This window comes from Oryctolagus cuniculus, chromosome 4 (genome assembly GCF_051225735.1).
Source record: "Oryctolagus cuniculus isolate XC-2025 breed Fujian yellow rabbit chromosome 4, ASM5122573v1, whole genome shotgun sequence".
NCBI classification, from domain to species: domain Eukaryota; kingdom Metazoa; phylum Chordata; class Mammalia; order Lagomorpha; family Leporidae; genus Oryctolagus; species Oryctolagus cuniculus.
Window position 1 is genome coordinate 30,386,970 of NC_142870.1, and position 16,709 is coordinate 30,403,678.

Sequence of the window (16,709 nt, forward strand, 5' to 3'; positions counted from 1 at the left end):
CAAAACAGAAAAAAAAAATAAGCCATATAATTGTATCCATAAGTCTGTGAAATTAATTAGAATGGAGAGGAAATAATGTGATTTTGTGCCAAGTATCCCAATATTTTTGTCTTTTTTACAAATAATCTCATGTAAGTGAAAATTCAATATATAAATATTAGAATAGCTTCGCATAATTGAGTAATTTAAATGGCATATATCCATTAAGAAGAGTTCCTAGAGGTCATTTATGGAGCTTTTACTCTCTTGAATTTAATTTGATATACATTTTATTCAAGTTCACTGTGTGCAAATAACTAAGTTGCTAAAAGGATTACTAAACTGATGGCAAAAATGACCTCTGTCTTCCAAAAATTTTCTATGTGGTGGAAGAGTCAAAGATAAAATTGTGAAAATATGGAAAATATGAAGCATTGCATGAAATAGAAGGTACAATGAGAACACAGGGAAGAGAGACCATAATTATTGAGTATTAACAGGAGGCCTATACAGGAAGCTCCACCTAAGTTGAGCCTTGAAGTTTGAGGACTATTTAACAGGAAAAGCCTGAGGAAGGAGAAAAGACATCAGATCTGTGGGCTGGTGAGGAGGAAATTCTCAAAGGCAGGGATCCATGCAGTTCTGGGGAAATGACAGGTGGTCATGGCAAAAATGCTGCCTTATGCAAGCAATGTTCCTTGGGGAAGATATCAGGCAATCCGATTGGGGTACAGTTATAGAGGGTGTTTAATACTGTACTGAATAGTAATAATTTGGGCCAAAATTACAGCTAGAATTTTTTTGAGTAGCAGTTTTAGATTAGTATAATGACCCACAACAACACTAACAATTACCTTCATTTAATACCTAATCTCTACCTCACTGAGTGCTAGGATATTTTATGCCATTTCTCATCACAATAATCCCATGAAGGAAATGGTATAATTATTTGGAAATTATTGACAAGGAATCTGAGCTTCAAAGAAGTTAAGCAATGTACACCACTTTGTACCTTTGGTTGTGGTCTACCTGGTTCCAAAGTTCATCGCTTTCTAAGTGTCTCGTCAGTCTGCCTCTCAAAATGAAATTGACTTCTCTGATGGCACACTGTTGAGTGTAATTTTCATGACACAACTGCATGGACAGACTATATCTATCAGGGAGGATCCTACAAGGAACTAAGAGGACACAAGATTGGAGCAATCTTTCCTATCCAGAACGTCTTGACAGTGACACAATGGGGGATCTGATCTTCTCTTCATTGTGTGCTAGATTTGTCTAATCATTTATGTAAATGCATAAAATTTTGTCCTGGAAAAGTACCATAATTTGCTTAACTGTTTCTCAAATATTGATGAGAATCTCTAGGTATTCTAATTTGGCATTATTATGTAAAGTGTTAAAAGAATACTTTTCTCCATGTCTTAGTCTTCTATTTTAATTTCCTCCTTTATTTAACATTGCAAAAGTAGTATTATAGCGATTTCAAACAGCTGAATAACTTTGGCATAACTGAATAATTGATTGTACAGAGATAGTTTTATTTGATTTTATAATATATCAAACATAGAGCCACAATATCTGACTTTATTGCACAATTGGTTATATTTCATTTACTATTAATTTACCCCTCAGTTCACTATTCAATCATTTTTGTCTATTTATTCTAAAAAAATTTATTAATATAAATATAATGGATTTCATGTATTTCACAGGAACACTTCTAAAACATTTCTTCTCTAAAAAGTATCTAAGTAGATAACCATACTTCCTTCCATCCCACTCCCCCCCCCCAAACACCCTCCCTTCTTCCTTTCTTCTTTCCTTTAACTTTCACAAAGACATAATTTTAGTCCACTATATAATCACAGGCTTAGCACACAACTAACCATAACACTCAACAAGTAAAAAGTAGAAAGACCGCAATTCCACAGGAGTATAAATAAGGCTAAAAATAATGATCAAATCACAAAATATTCATTTGTTTCCTGTACATTTTTTATAGTCTATAGTAACTACCACATATCAAAAAAATCATAAGATATTTGTGTTTTGGGGACTGGCTTATTTCATTAATCACAAAGGTTTCCAGTTGCATTCATTTTGTTGCAAAAGACAGGATTTCATATTTCTTATGGCTGAATAGTATTCCATACTGTATATATAACACATTTTTTTTTTTATCCAGTCTTCAGTTGATGGACATCTGGGTTGGTTCCCTATCTTAGCTACTGCGAATTGAGCTGCAATAAACATGCTGATTTCATTATGACTAAATGTATGTGCCTGAGCACCTAGCTAAGTATTGGACTTTTCTTTATTAAGCAGACCTGTGAAAGCGGCCACTAAATATGGTTCAAAGAACCTATTAACAAAATATTCTACCTGTCCCAGGTGGAACTGTCAAATTACAAGATAAAGTAAACATTTAGCAATATACTATTATGTCAATTCCAGAGTATTAAGTTCAGTTGGTGGAACATAAAGTTTGTATCAAATTTTCCATAAATATTTTATCAAAATAAAATCTGCTTGGAGCCTTCTATCTGCCTTCATGTTTCACTCACATCTCTAACCTTTGTTTCAACTTTATGAAACAAAAAACATTCCAGAAATGTATGCATACATCTATCATAAGACAACACTTTTCACACACTTAAATTAATTTGAAAGCATATAGCATTTCTAATTTGAGAATTTAATATATAAAAGAGGCAGATGAAACAAAGCACTTAAACTAGAAAACTGAGTTATAACATTATTCCTGTTGCATTTGTTGTACAACTACAGAACAGTTATGTAGGACTCTTAATACCCAAAGATTTCATTTTCCTTTTATGAAAAAGAGTGAAGCTACCACTATGGGACAGAATGGAATATACATTTTGCAACTTTAAGAGCAATGAAACAAAAAATTGTGTGTATTTACAAACTGGCATTCTCATGTAGCAGACTGATTTGGGGTTATTCTACTACTTTTAAAGCAAAGTTTGTTATTGGAAAAAAGCTTCCCAATTTATTCCTATTTTTTAAATTAATTTTAGGCACCAGGAAGGTGGTGACAGAGTCACTGCTTTTTTGTTGTTGTTGTTCTTTTTTGCCTTTTGTTGTTGTTGTTGTTGAAAATTGAGTATTTTTTGTTTTGTTTTTAACTTTTATTTAATGAGTATTTCAGGCATGGAAAGCCAAGACACTCTGAAAAAAAAAATGACCTAAATGAAATTTATCCGCGAGTGAGATCCCAGTGGAAAGAACAGGTCATCAAAGAAGGAGGTACCTTTCTCTGAAGGGAGGAGAGAACTTCCACTTTGACCATGGCCTTGTCTAAATATGATCAGAGTCAGTGAACTCAAAAGGCTTCCATAGCCTTGGAAACTCATGACAAGAGCCTAGGGTGATTACTGATGCCATAAACAAGAGTGTCAATTTGTTAAGTCAACAACAGGAGTCACTGTGCACTTACTCCTCATGTAGGATCTTCGGCCTTAGTGTGCTGTACATTGAGATTTAATGCTATAACTAGTACTCAAACAGTATTTTTACTTTGTGTTTCGGCGTGGGTGCAAACTGTTGAAATCTTTACTTAATATATACTAAACTGATATTCTGTATATAAGGAGAATTGAAAATGAATCTTGATGTGAATGGAAGGGGAGAGGGAGCGGGAAAGGGGAGGGTTGCGGGTGGGAGGGACGTTATGGGGGGGAGGCCATTGTAATCCATAAGCTGTACTTTGGAAATTTATATTCATTAAATAAAAGTTAAAAACAAAACAAAACAAAAAAGAAAAGAAAAAAAGAGAAAAAAAAGAACAACAGTCATATCAACATATAGGAAAGAGGAAGAAGTAAACAGAACAAGTCAGCAAAATGTAATATTTATGAGCCTTTTTACTTGTTTCTTCCATGTGGCATGATCTTTCTGTATCACTGCCAGCGCAGTGAGAGTTCCTCACTAGGCAACAGTGGGTTACCTTCTTACCTGTTCTCAGCCAGCTTTAACAGAACTGAAGCTGCCACTACAGATATAGCCAAACTTCAGATATCCAACTCCTACATCTTTTTCTGACTACCCTTCATACCCTGTTCAGGCAGCCTTGACAGAATCTGGAAAGATTTTTGTCAATATTCTAGACAACACTCTCAAATAGACTTCTATTAACTAAAAGAAAATTTCAAGAACATATGTCACATTTTTAAGGAGTGAGAGTATTTTACTAAGGCTTATTTTTTAAAAAGAAGAAAAACATGTTGGGTATTGCATGAATTAGAAGCATACAGTGCAACAACAAGGGAACAGAGCCATAGAACAAAGTCCAGTTTGTACAATCAAAAATGCTTAGTCATTCATTCACTTTTCACAGTCAAAACCCTTTTCACCAAAAAAAAGGGCTATCTTGAAAAAATCATTGAGATGGAATTTCTAAACAAAGAGAGAGTATTTAACCTCCCTAATTGTCAAGGCAGCTATCTAAACTGTGGCTACAATTCCTTAGGATCCAGGTAATTCAGAATCTGACATACCTCAGGCATGTTTGGAACTGTATACTCCTCCACTCAGAATGGCTTGTCTTGAAAAACACTGGGTTAAGCAAATAAAAGAAACCTTATACATTTTCTTAGAGATTAGTACAAATTGTGTCAGATGCTATTTTAAAAATATGCATAGGAGAAAGTAATCACACAAACAGTTTGCTTTTTGAGGAGAAATAACAATGAAACATAATAATGATAAGAGATGAAATTACTAAGTGCCTCAGAATTTAACAACACAGGCTCAAATACATTTCTGTCACTTTCCTCACTCTCCTATTACACTGACTTTATCTTCTTCCAATTGGAATTTCCAGGCAACCTTTACATCACTGAGCAAATGCATTAGATAATGCGAAAACTGGGCCTTGTAGTCTGCTGTCACGTCACTTAACGCAGCCATGTGAAATCCTACTACAGCTGACCTGTTGAATATACCTCATGGCTTTTGCTGCTACTTCTATAATTTTCATAGGCTATAGTCAACCTTTTAAATGGAGTGCTCACCAGATCTGATGATTAAAAAAAAATTTACTTATTTGAAAGTCAGATTGAGAGAGAGAGAGAGAGAGAGAGAGAGACAATCTTTTATCCAGTGGTTCACTCCTCAAATGACCAGAGAAAGGAAGGACAAAATCAGAGTCTAGAACTCCGTTGTGGTCTCCCACATAGGTGACAGGTGCCCAAGTACTTGGGCCATCATCCACTGCTCTCTTGATTTTCCAGGCACATTAACAGGGAGCTGGGTGGGAAGGGGAGCAGTCAGGACTTGAACAAGCATTCATATAAGTTACTGGCAGACCAAGCAACAGCTTAACCTGCTGGACCTAATGATGTTGTGACTGCCTCTTTTCCACTGAGACTGCAGAAGTTAGTTAAGAAAGCCTCTAATGACAGGCCAGTGTTGTGGTGTAGCAGGTAAAGCTGCCGCCTGTGATGCCAGCATCCTCTATGGGCTCTGGTTCCTGTCCTGGCTGCTCCGCCTCAAATCCAGCTCCCTCATAAGGGCCTGACAAAAGCTGTGGAAGATGGCCAAGTGCTTGGGCTCCTGTCACTCACATGGATGCCTCAGATGAAGCTCCTGGCCCAGCCCCAGCCATTACAACTATTTGAGACATGAACCAGCAGATGGAAGATATGTCTCTTCCTCTCTCCCTCTCTCCCTGCATCTCTGATGCTTAAATAAATGAATACATCTTTTTGTTTTTAAACAAGTCCTCATGAATTTCAGTCTATTATTTTCAGTTGAAACTTAGGTGGTAAAAATTTAGGTTTTTTTTTTTTTTTTTAGCATTACTTCTATTTACTATAGCAATTTAAATAATATGCTAGCTGGAGCCAGCACTGTGGTACAGTGGGTTAATGCCCTGGCCTGGGGCATTGGCATCCCATATGGGCGCCAGTTTGAGACCCGGCTGCTCCACTTCCAGTCCAGCTCTCTGCTGTGGCCTGGGAGGGCAGTGGAGGATGGCCCAAGTCCTTGAGCCCCTGCACCTGAGTGGGAGACCCAGAGGAAGCTCCTGACTCCTGGCTTCGGATCGATGCAGCTCCCTCTCTGCCTCTCCTCTCTCTGTGTAGCTCTAACTTTCAAATGGATAAACAAATCTTTAAAAAAATAAAGAATATTCTAGCCTTTGTTTTCAAACAATAATCTACCTCCAATTCTTTCTCCTTGTACATGAAAATTCAGTGTATATTATCTATCTGTGACCAGAGCAAAGGGAATATTTAACATCCTCCTCAAAAGAAGCCATAAGAGAGCTTTAAGGGAAGACATCCTGAATAAGAAATAAATGGTTAAAGAATTGAGTTTTAGAAATGTAACAAGTTGGAACTTTAGGTCACACTAACCATGTTTCTGATAATGAAAGAAAAGTCTTATAACCTGAGGTCTGGCTATCAGACAACATTACTTAGTTCTAGGTTTAGCGTATAGAACAAAGAGACTATTGACCATTAGCCTTATCTGTAAGTAATGTATGTTATTTTTAGAAAAAATGAGGAGAGGGCTTACTGGTTTTAAAACCTTTATTGAAGAAACGATATAACTCATATAGGTTTTAAGTAACACATACATCCACACAGAGAGAAAATAACAGGGCTACTATTCCAAGGCTCTCTCCTCCCTCAGGAAAATAATAACTGAAAACAAAATGTTGGAAATGATGGAAGAAGGTAATACATATGCTTCAAGAGGAAGGCCAGCTGTCCATAGTTCAAAAAATATCACTCTAGCTGTGTTTATATGAAACCTGCAGACTCAGCAGAGACCTAGGCTCTACTTCACGTGGACTCACTCACCAGCCTACCTGCCGAGTAGGTTCCTGTTACTCCTGCATGGACTGGGATGATCTACTTGAAAGGCAGCTCAGAGGTAGTGCCGTCATGTTTGCATGGAACAGTGTAGGTAGAACTACACACAGCCTAAAATCTGGGCTTCCAAAACCTATTTGAATAACAGCATTCCCTGTAGGCCCAGGAAACTGAAGATAATGTAAAGCAAAGAAAGGGTGATTTGAGTTATAGACATTGTGGAGGGAAAATGCACAAACAGATTCATCAGGAAAATGTGAGGGAAACAGGTCCTTTGACTAAAACGTAACAACCTGACATTTGGGTCTGTACACTCGGTGAGATGATACAAATTTTGGGTGCTCCAAAAAAATGACTATTCCTGAGAAAAAGACAAAAAACAATTTAAACTACTTCACAGAATAAGCATTTCATCTTTCTTGTGATATGTATAAATATTTAATAAATGTAAAGAATAGAACCATTATATTTATTTGCACACTGGTATGTTTTGAAGAATTACATACATAGTCCAGCCACATGAATATGACTATTCACGGCTATTCAAAGTCAAGGTACTATATTTAATTTAAATAAGTAGGCTTGATTAAAGAGAATCTGTATTATTTTGAAAAAAGATAACAGTGCAGACAAAACAATTAAATAAACAACGTTGGAGTAAATCTTTCATTCGCAAAAGGGCAGACCAGATAACATTTCATTTTGAAAATAGGTAATGAAAATAAATAATGAATGCTAAAATGCCTACTCAGAATCCCACAATAAGGCAAAATGATCTTTCCACCCAAATTGGTGACTCAAAACATCTTGGGTAGGGCACTTTTCTCACACAAGTATACTACTAATAAAATTCAAACCAAGTATTATACGTTGGGTTAAAAGAATTTATTAAGCAAGACTATTTGTATAGCCCTCACTGGCTCTTTTTTTTTTAACACTAGTATGTTTATTAATCCTAAGATTCTCTTTCTTATTTATTTCTTGTATTCATATAGTTTTGGGTTAGCTACTTAGATTCAAGAAGGAAATGTACCAGCTGGCGCCGTGGCTCACTAGGCTAATCCTCTGCCTGCGGCGCTGGTACTCGGGGTTCTAGTCCCGGTTGGGGCACCACTTCTGTCCCAGTTGCTCTTCTTCCAGTCCAGCTCTCTGCTGTGGCCAGGGAGTGCAGTGGAGGATGGCTCAGGTGCTTGGGCCCTGCACCCATATGGGAGACCAGGAGGAAGCACCTGGCTCCTGGCTTCAGATTGGTGCAGCGTGCCAGCTTTAGCGGCCATTTGGGGAGTGAACCAACGGCAAAGGAAGACCTTTCTCTCTGTCTCTCTCTCACTGTTTAACTCTGCCTGTCCAAAAAAAAAAAAAAAAAAAAAAAGTGCCTGTAATCAGATTTGCACCCCAAGATCCAGCAGAAGGAGATGGTATGCAGGCAACAGTTTTTGAGGCATTAAAAGTAGCAGCCTCAGGATGGATAAACACAGACTAGGGAGGTTCACACTACATATTGTGAAGCGTTAATTGAATAATGTTTATTTGGCACAAAAGACACTCCTTTCTTGTGCATTCCATAAGACAGTAGTGTCATGTTTATGTGCTTATGCCACCTTGCAGCAATGCATTTTCCAAAAACAATTTCAAAATGCTTTTAATTACTTTTCTTATACTACTATATAGGAGTCACACAATTCAATCTATATTTGGGAACTTTTGGTGCTAATCATGTATTATCAAATAGACTAGATGCCTTTTTAGCATACTGAAACACAGATGTCACATCCAAACTGATTTTACTACAGTTGTCCTGAAACCACATGTGTGTCAACTGTCCAAAAGAATGATCCACAGGAAAATATGATATTTTCTTTTATGTGATATTTATTTTTTTTTCAGTTGTAAAAATACAGAGACTGAAACATTTCTTTACTAAACAAGAAAATTAGCAGAAAATTTGAGTCAAATAAGATCAGATAGTCACATAAACATATAAGCAGGAGTCGTAATACCCAAGGAAAAACTTTATTTTACCATGGTAGAAATGTTTCATTTAGTCAGTTTAAGGGGAGATTTGGGTATTGATGTATCAGGACAGTGATGTTAACAGCTGATGAGAAAATAAAATACCAAAAATATTGAGATTTGATTAAGTGGTGACAGAGTAAATTCTTTAGAGCTCTAAAAACTGGAAAAGTGTGAAAAATATAAAGGCTGTATATTAGCTTCCATAATTATACTTCAAGTTTAATTTTAATACATAAAAAGTTGATAGAAGGGATGTTGGATGAAAGTTGCTGGATTCACAGAAACTTTTAATTGACTGTTTTACAACATACTCAAGAATTTCCCATTTCTTAAAGAGAGGCTTTACAAAAGTAGTCAGTTAGGGGAAGGAGCTGGGCATGGCAGATACATTTCAAATTTAAAAGATGTAGATTTTCTCTCTAAAGCTTTCCCTGAAAAAAAGAAATAAATAACAAATTTGCTTTCTGCTAAATGACAGATTACCACTGTAAGGTTATAAAGTCACAATATTTAACATGAGGAAAAAGCTCTGAATCATCTAAAAAACAGAGGAAAAAATAGAAACCTGTTCATTTGTTAATATCTGTAATAAGTTCTTAAAATATTTTTCATTGATAAGATTCAAAACAATGATTAAGTAGGATCTATAATTCAAATTAAGGACAAACTATTATAATGATAAAATACATTAGATATTTAAAATATACATTCTATGAATTTAGGCTATAAAATGTTAAGCTAAAGACATCATAGTATACAGGTCAGGCTGCAGTTCACTTCTTGAGTAATTTTTTTCCTAACTCCATTTAATACATATTTTTCATGTGTTTAGTTTTAATGTTAGACTAGAGTACTTATTGTTTATATTTTTATTTTTAATTTTCAATTATGAACACATATTCCTTTAATGTGTATAGTATTTAGAAAGTGTATAGTATTTAAAGTGTGCAGTATTTAGTATTTAAAGACGTTTATCATTCTACTTGTTCCCCATGTTATCTCTTCTATCTATATTATTATTTTACAAAAAGCCATCTCATTCCACACATATCCCCCCACCCAAACACTAACAGAAGTTGGGTGTAGCAAATCAAGAAAAAATGGGTAATGAAAATGGCAAGCTTGACAGGTATATCTTGATAGGTATATCTTGAGTGGCATATACTGGTAAGAGACAAATGAGATTAACAAACCACATTGGTTTATACACCAAAATCTCATTTAGATTTCTGCAGACATATTCTCTTCTAACTCTTGATACCCCTCCACTAACTAAAAAAAGATGAATTCTCAATGGAGGCCTGTTTTGTAATTTATATCATCTGTAGCTAATTAATAAAACACTGGAGTTAATTTATTCTACTTGAGAATGATAAAAAACAACACCAATGGCAAAAGTTTCAAAGATATACAAGGTATCACCAGAATATGTAGCTTTAGTATTAGGAAAATATCACCTAGATGATACCCCAAGGACATACATTTTTCTCACTGGCAGAATTATACAAATAACTGTTTTGGAAAAATTTGTTTCTTGGATTGGTCCCAAAAAACTAAGTTGTTTTACTAACCATATTTCATATGAAGGATGGACTGGAATAAAAATGCCCAGACACCTGAGTCAAGTACAATCAGTATAAAATCCCTTTTCACTAGAACATTGAAATGAAACACCTATAAAGTACCTTTATAGTCTCCTAGTCTCCCTCCCTTAAAGTGTCCCCTTCCCTGCCTTTATGATAGGTAATCAATTCCTTACTATAATTAACTCGCTAAACTGAGGGAGTAGTACAGACGGCCCTACAATGGTCTAATTACCAGATTCATGACATCATTTGCTTCTACAACAGATAACACCTTCATAGCCAATCATGTGTCAGGGGGTTTCTTTTGAGGGAATTAAAGGTTCAAGTGAGAAATAACTACCACCTGCATATAGGCCCCATACTTACTGAGGCCCTGTTGGCCCTAAAAATTCCCTAAAGAACAAACTATCACTGACCAATCAAAGGAAGGCCACAAACTCCTTCAACCAACCAGGAACCCAGACACGCACTGAACACAAACACATCTCTCATCCCAACTTCAAAAGGTGAGAACCTTCACTTCTAAGCCTTAAGGAGCAAGCAATTATGCAGCAGCTGCCAGCCTCCTTGCTCTGAGCATTGCAATAAATGCCTCTTTTCTTCCACCACCCAATATCAGGGATTGGCTTTCTGTGTATGGGCCACCACACCCAGTTGTTGCGGGGTGGCGGGGAGTGTTCTATAGCAACTCCTCCCACCAGTTTTGGATATAGCTATAGCAAAACGATAAAACAGGCTGCTATAAAAGTCATTATTTTTATTCCCACTCTTATGTTTAACAGGGATCACATTTCAGTTAATTTTTAACACTTAAGAATAACTGTGTATTAATTACAGAATTAAACCAGTCATATTAAGTAGAACAGACAAAAAAACTACTAAGAGGGATAATGTATTAAGTTGTTCATTAACAGTCAGGGCTATGCTGATCAAGTCACCGTTTCCCATAGTGTCCAAAAAAGAGAGGGAAGAGATGTATAATTTGGGACATGCTCAAGCTGACTTGCCCCAAATGGTAGAGTTAAAAACATACCAGGGGATTCCAATTCAATCCCATCAAGGTGGCATGTACCAATGCCATCTCACTAGTCCAAGTGATCAATTTCAGTTCACAATTGATCATAATGAAAGGACTAAGAGTCAAAGGGAGCACATAAACAAGTCTAGTACCTTCTAACACTAACCGATAGAATAAATAAAGGGAAGAGTGATCCAACATGGGAAGTGAGATACTCAGCAGACTCATAGAATGGCAGATGTCCTAAATAGCACTCTGGCCTCAGAATCAGCCCTAAAGGCATTTGGATCTGGCTGAAAAGCCCATGAGAGTATTTCAGGCATGGAAAGCCAAGACACTCTGGCAAAAGATCTCTGTGAGTGAGATCCCAGTGGAAAGAACAGGTCTTCAAAGAAGGAGGTACCTTTCTCTGAAGGGAGGAGAGAACCTCCACTTTGACTATGACCTTGTCTAAACAAGATAAGAATCGGAGAACTCAGAGGGCTTCCATAGCCTTGGAAACTCATGACTGGAGCATAGGGAGACTACTGATGCCATAGACAGGAGTGTCAATTGGTAAAGTCAGCCGGCGCCGCGGCTCACTAGGCTAATCCTCCGCCTAGCGGCGCCGGCACACCGGGTTCTAGTCCCGGTCGGGGTGCCGGATTCTGTCCCGGTTGCCCCTCTTCCAGGCCAGCCCTCTGCTGTGGCCAGGGAGTGCAGTGGAGGATGGCCCAGGTGCTTGGGCCCTGCACCCCATGGGAGACCAGGAAAAGCACCTGGCTCCTGGCTCCTGCCATGGGATCAGCGCGCTGCGCCGGCCGCAGCGCGCCGGCCGCGGCGGCCATTGGAGGGTGAACCAACGGCAAAGGAAGACCTTTCTCTCTGTCTCTCTCTCTCACTGTCCACTCTGCCTGTCAAAAAAAAAATAAATAAATAAAAATAAAAAAAAAATAAAAAAAAAATAAAAAAAAAATAAAAAATTGGTAAAGTCAACAACAGGAGTCACTGTGCACTTACTCCTCATGTAGGATCTCTGTCCTTAATGTGCTGTGCATTGAAATTTAATGCTATAATGAGTACTCAAACAATATATTTCACTTTGGGTTTCTATGGGGGTGCAAACTGTTGAAATCTTTACTTAATGTATACTAAACTGATCCTCTGTAAAAAAAAAAAAAAAAAAAAAAAAAAAAAAAAAGAAATTATCAACTCCCAACTTGACTCTCACTGGGATTAAACATGACAATAGGTGTGATCTAATTTTATTATCATTTAAAAAAAATCATCTATTATTTTTCACTTTATGTTTCTGTGTGAGAGCAAACTGTTGAAATCCTTACTTAATGTATACTAAGCTGATCTTCTGTATATTAAGATAATCGAAAATGAATCTTGATGTGAATGGAAGGGGAGAGGGTGTGGGAAAGGGGAGGGTAGTGGGTGGGAGGGACGGTATGTGGGGGAAGCCATTGTAATGCATAAATCGTACTTTGGAAATTTATATTCATTAAATAAAAGTTAAAAAAAAATTTAAAAAAAAGTCATTATTTTTAAAATACTTCACTTAGATACTCACATAAAGATAGGTTTTAAAAATGAGACCAAAATATTTTCAGGGTTTGTTTATTGGCAAAGATATATGCTCATATCTCTTATATCTATAATTTTGAAAAGAGAGAGAATATTAAAAGTAAGATGTTTAATCTCAAGTTAATATATAATCATAAGGAAAACAAGGTATTAAATTACTTCTCCCTACTATATGAAGATGGGATATGAAAATTTTACAACAGTTGTTAATACATAAGGAAAAGGTAAAGGAAAAAAAAGCATGATTTACAATGGAATTATATAGTAAATGATAATCACCAAATTTCACTACAATTATATTGCTTTATTACAGTAGAAAATTTAGTTACATGAGGCTCATTTCTAAATTTTACAATCTTACTAAAATTTTATGACAAAATATAGTTGATGCTGGTAGAAAATAAAGATATTAGGAGCAAATCATTTGCATATATATAGAGTTCTAGGGTTCCTGGTGGGTTATCCACAGACATTAACATAACACTAGAAACTAGTGACATAATACAATTAGTCCACTTTGCTGACTTGCTGTTTCTTGTTACTAACGCTACAATGGGTTTTCTGACATATTTTATTTGTATGTAGCAGAGTTTTGTCTACAGACTCCATTCACATCACTAAACAGCCTTTATCCACAATTAAACACCACTTCCTCCATTCTTATACTAAGAAAATATGAACAGTCAACTGGAGATGGCCACAGTGGAATTTAACAAAGAATTATAAAGATGGCCAAAAGAAAAAAAAATCTAAGAAGCATTTTTCTTTTCCATAATGAACTTGTGACTTTTTTTCTCCTAATTACAGTACAAGACAAAGTCTCCAGTGTGGGCCATATGGCAAATCCAGAAAAGCCTCTCTCTCTCCCACCTCTATCTTCCTCTCTCTCCCTCTCTCCCCCCCCCCTCTCTCTCCCTCTCTCTCCCACCCTTTCCTCTCTCTCTCTTTCTTCTAATTTTTGCACAGTGTAGGCGGAGGTGGACAGCCACTGGTCAGAGCAGTGGCCAGCAGCGGAGGTGCCTTGGAATGTGTTGAAAGTGCATTCCTTAGATGCTTGAAAGGAGTGACTGTCCCCCTGATGGCGCCCACTGACTTTCCTTGCCTTGGTTACTTCAGTGTGGAATAAGCCCTATTTTTCAACACACACTGGGCTACGTGGCTCTTAATCACTTACTCTGTGTTGCTCTGAGATTTTTTGGAATTAGTATTTTTTTTTTATTACTATTATTTTATCCAGTTTTGGTTTAGGTCTTTTCCATTTTGCTTTGTTTATCTTGTTGAAAATTAAGGATTCAAATCCTCAGTTGGAAATCTCCTAATTGAGGGAGAAGTTGTGCGGAGCACTGGAGGTACAATGATTGATTAATAAGAGGAGATCCCTTCCCTCAGGAGATTGTACATTGTCCTGGTGTGATCATGGCTTGTTTCTTAGGAGCTGAGCCAGATCAAAGCTAGGAGCCAGGAACTCCGCCCTGGCTCCCACATGGGTGGCAGCATCCCAAGTACTTGTGCCATTATCTGCTGCTTTTTCCAGGTGCATTTGCAGGGAGCTGGATCAGGAGTAGTGGGACTCAAATCAGCACTCCACTCTGGGATGAGGTTGTTCTACGTGGCAGCCCATTGCCCTGTGCCCCCGTGCTGACCCTCATGTGGTTTACTGGCATTTACATGTGTTTCATTCATTCAATAAATTATTTAGTTTTCATTATTATATACCATAATTTTACATGGCTATTTCATTTTCTCTGAATAATAATTTTAAAACTACACAGAAAACAAATTATTCTTTTCATCCCATCAACCAGTTTGTCTTTAAAAGACTTTTAAAAACAACAGATGAACTTCTGATCAAAACTCAGATGCACAGCTGTTTTTCTAGAACAGTCTTACAAGTCCCTGACTCACCCTGAGCCATCTTCATGCCATACTGCACTCCTACCCCATTTCTTCCACTTATCTATTCTTGCCATGTGCCTATAATAATTCTCTCTTGAGAATTATCTTTAGGTTTCCAAGTTATACAAATGACAAAAATAATGATTTTTCTAAGCAAGCCATTTAGAAGTTAGTGGATTAGGTTTTACCTAGACTTGTGTTTGATATTCAAATTAATGTAAAATATGAACAATAATGAAAGCTAATTAGTTTAGAAATAGTATTGCTATGTTTAAACATTCATTGGCTTGTATAGGTCTCTGTCTATGTTTTTTAAAAGTGAGGGTGGTCATATACTAAACAATCAGATATAAAAAGATATTAAAAGAATATTAAACTAAAAAAAGGAAAATTTAAAATGCACATTATACTTTCTTTGGAAATCCAACAGCACAGAGAGCACAGTTCTGTCAAAGCCTCTATTGCATTGTATTATAATTATTGTTTATAATCTACCTCTGACTAGGCAGGGAGGTTCAGGATATCTGAACATATTTATCTTTTTTCCTCAGTTCAGATTTCACATCGGACCCCAGAAAGATACTCAGCATAAATCTCTTGAATGAAAGAATAAATGAAGAAAGAGACTTGGCTTAGTCTCCTGACCCTGCCATTCATGGAAGTAGTTGCAACCTTCTCTTTGTAATACAGGAGTGAAAACAAGGAGTTGAAAGGAGTCTCAAAAGAAAGACTACGTCAGGGAGTGGAAAGAATTATATAGGGCCTAGTTCACCTCAATATTCCTTCAGTTAGTTTGAGTTGATTACTTCTGCATCAGAGACACTGAGCTAGATCATAGGACACTCATGAAGTTGAGAGTTTGGTGGGAAATGGCACCAGGTCTGTGATCATGTGACAGAGGCGGGGCTAGGTACAGATGTTAAGGAGCACATTGGAGCCACCTCAACCACCAACTTTGGGAGTCTGGGGAGGATTCTTAACGAATGGGATACCTGAGGCTCTGTGTATGTCAAGCAATGGAACAAGAAGCACAAAGCCTTGGAGTGAAGAGCAAGAGCAGGATGTAATGTGTGTTAGCCAGGCTTCTCAAATTCCTCCTGGCTGGCCATCTTCCCAAGATCACCAAGCAAGATTGTTACAATCCTCTTGGTTCATCTGTTGCCAAATTGTACAGAAAAATGTTGAGGTTATCTGATTTTTTTCCCTCAGTCTTTCAGGAAGTTTTCTATTTGGTACTACATTTCCCAAAATCATCTACTTCAATTACCATCATGCTTATGTTTTAGCACATGTTCTGATAAAGACATGGAAGAATTACTATTCTGTGAAACACATAAAAACTTAATCATTTTGTTGAATATGTTACTAAGTTTCAAGAATCTAAAACTATTTTACCAATGATTGTCTTTACCTCTCATTGACTTTCTGAAGATAAAAAGAATTTTCTCCCTAGAAATGTTTATATTGAGAGGACCAACAGACTGGATGAAAATAAGATAGATTCATGAAAGGATTATATAATGAAATCCATAGGTATCTTTCTAGAAATTTTTTTTTTAACTTTTATTTAATGAATATAAATTTCCAAAGTACGACATATGGATTACAATGGCTTCCCCCCCATACCGTCCCTCCCACCCACAACCCTCCCCTTTCCCACTCCCTCTCCCCTTCCATTCACATCAAGATTCATTTTCGATTATCTTAATATACAGAAGATCAGCTTAGTATACATTAAGTATGGATTTCAACAGTTTGCTCCCACGCTGAAACATAAAGTGAAAAATAATAGATGAT

The 16,709-nt window shown here is 36.8% G+C and overlaps 1 long non-coding RNA gene across 40 annotated transcripts in view; it reads right to left on the minus strand.

Annotated features, from left to right (window-relative positions):
• LOC103350594 (uncharacterized) overlaps nucleotides 1-16,709 on the minus strand; it is a 647,925-nt gene that overhangs the window by 116,771 nt on the left and 514,445 nt on the right. For 3 of the 40 annotated variants that reach the window (XR_007924727.3, XR_016232337.1, XR_016232336.1), the window contains one exon: nucleotides 8,822-9,271. The exons of the other annotated variants lie outside the window; for them this stretch is intronic. This is a non-coding gene — a long non-coding RNA (uncharacterized LOC103350594). Of the gene's footprint in view, nucleotides 1-8,821; nucleotides 9,272-16,709 lie in introns of those variants that run through there. 40 annotated transcript variants of the gene reach the window in all.